Source organism: Lactuca serriola, chromosome 9, assembly GCF_051521515.1.
Source record: "Lactuca serriola cultivar US96UC23 chromosome 9, Lser_US96UC23_V15, whole genome shotgun sequence".
NCBI lineage: Eukaryota > Viridiplantae > Streptophyta > Magnoliopsida > Asterales > Asteraceae > Lactuca > Lactuca serriola.
In genome coordinates this window covers 151,840,611-151,842,321 of record NC_136416.1, presented here as the reverse complement: position 1 = coordinate 151,842,321, position 1,711 = coordinate 151,840,611, and the positions used below count along the sequence as shown (strand labels likewise).

Below are 1,711 nucleotides of genomic sequence, written 5' to 3'. Positions count from 1 at the left end.
AAATCTATCTACTTTTATGAGGAGATCTTCACAAACACCTCTTGGACGAATAATCGTCATATCCGCTAAATGGATCTTCATATTAACAGGCCTTGGCTCCGGTAAATTTAGCTTCTTGAAGAAAGAAAAAGGCATTAAGTTAATAGTTGCACCCGAATCGGTCAATGCTTGAGTGGCAATTTTATTTCCAAATTGGAAAGGAATTGAGATGCTTCCCGAATCACACTTCTTTTCTGGTAGTTCATTCAATACTAATTCCGCCACTTCCGCCATATCTTTCCTAGCAGCAAAAATTCCCTTAAGCAAGTTTAAATATTTGGGTGTTTGAAGCATTGTTTCAACAAATGGAATGTTGAATTGAAGGGCTTTAACATGTTCCATGAAAGCTCTGTATGCTTTGACCTTTTCTTCAGGTATGGCTCGGATTTAGAATGGCAAAGGAGGGTTGTAAGGCTTTAAAGAAACAACGGATTTGTGATCAGGGCATGGACTCGTCGAGTCCATTAGAGGGACTCGGCGAGTCTGGTCGGATTTAGCTGAACTCGACTCTTTTGTCTTTTCTGCATGCACCTTAGTTGAGACCTTCTGTGCAGGGGTCATAGGAGTGAAAAAAGTTTCATTGATGGAGGTTATAGCATTCAAATTCTCCATTCTCGGATTATTCCCAGTATTACATGGAAGTTCACCCGGTCTTCTCTCGTTCACTTGGTGTGCAATTTGTCCTATCTGTTTCTCAATGTTGAGAATAGATGCTTGCTGATTCCTAAGTATAGTTCTGGTCTCTTGTATTGCAGCATCATGATCATTGTGTCTCTTTTCGGACACGGCTATAAATCTTGTGAACATTTCTTCTATGTCGGCTCTCTTTTCCACCACCGGTTCTTCCTTTTGATAGTAACCCCTCTCTTTTTGCTTATATTTCTCTTCCCTTGCCTTTTTATATTCTTCGTACGGGAGCCATTCCTTCTTAGGTTTCCGCCAATTCTCTTCGTATTTGTCCCCGCTTGAGTAGAACACTTGCGCCTTCTTGTTTCCATTTTCATCCAAGTCACAATCCTTTGTGAGATGAGGTCCTCTGCAGTTCTCGCATCCAACTCGAATAGCATGGATTGTTTGATCCATTTTTTTCATCCTTCTATCTAAACTATCGAGCTTAGCCATCATCGCCGCCATGCCATCATTGACCGAGTTCACTACCCCTCGACTTACTTCATTTCTTGGGTTGTGGTATTCTCTAGAATGTTTAGAGAATTCTTCAATTAATTCCTTGATTACCGGGGATGCCTTCTTTGTGAGCGGTCCTTGCGAGTCGAGCAATTGCCTTGTGGTAACATTGACTCCATCATAGAAGATGGAGACTTCTTGTTGGCTATTAAGGTCATGGTGTGGGCAATTTCTGAGAAGACCTTTGTACCTCTCCCACGCCTCATAAAGGGATTCTTCGGGTTGTTGGTCGAAGTTGGCAATAGCTTTCTTTAACTTGGCTATTTTAGAAGGTGGGCAAAAATGGTCTATGAATTCCTCTTTCATGTTAGCCCATGTGGTGACCGACCCGGGGGAAGTGACTTGAGCCAATCCTTTGCAACACCCTTGAATCTGATTGGAAGCATACAAAGTAGCTGGGTCTCGCGTGGCACATTTGGAACATTGAAGTAATCAGCTATATCATTGACTTCATCCAAGTGCTTGTAGGCATATTCGTGTTCTTTTC

The 1,711-nt window shown here is 42.0% G+C and overlaps 1 non-coding gene across 1 annotated transcript; it reads left to right on the top strand.

The window, feature by feature from the left end:
• The first annotated feature begins 1,375 nt into the window (after positions 1–1,375).
• LOC145077578 (small nucleolar RNA R71) lies at positions 1,376–1,482 on the top strand. The gene has a single exon (XR_013693319.1). It is a non-coding gene; the product is annotated as a small nucleolar RNA R71 (small nucleolar RNA).
• Positions 1,483–1,711: the final 229 nt, after the last annotated feature.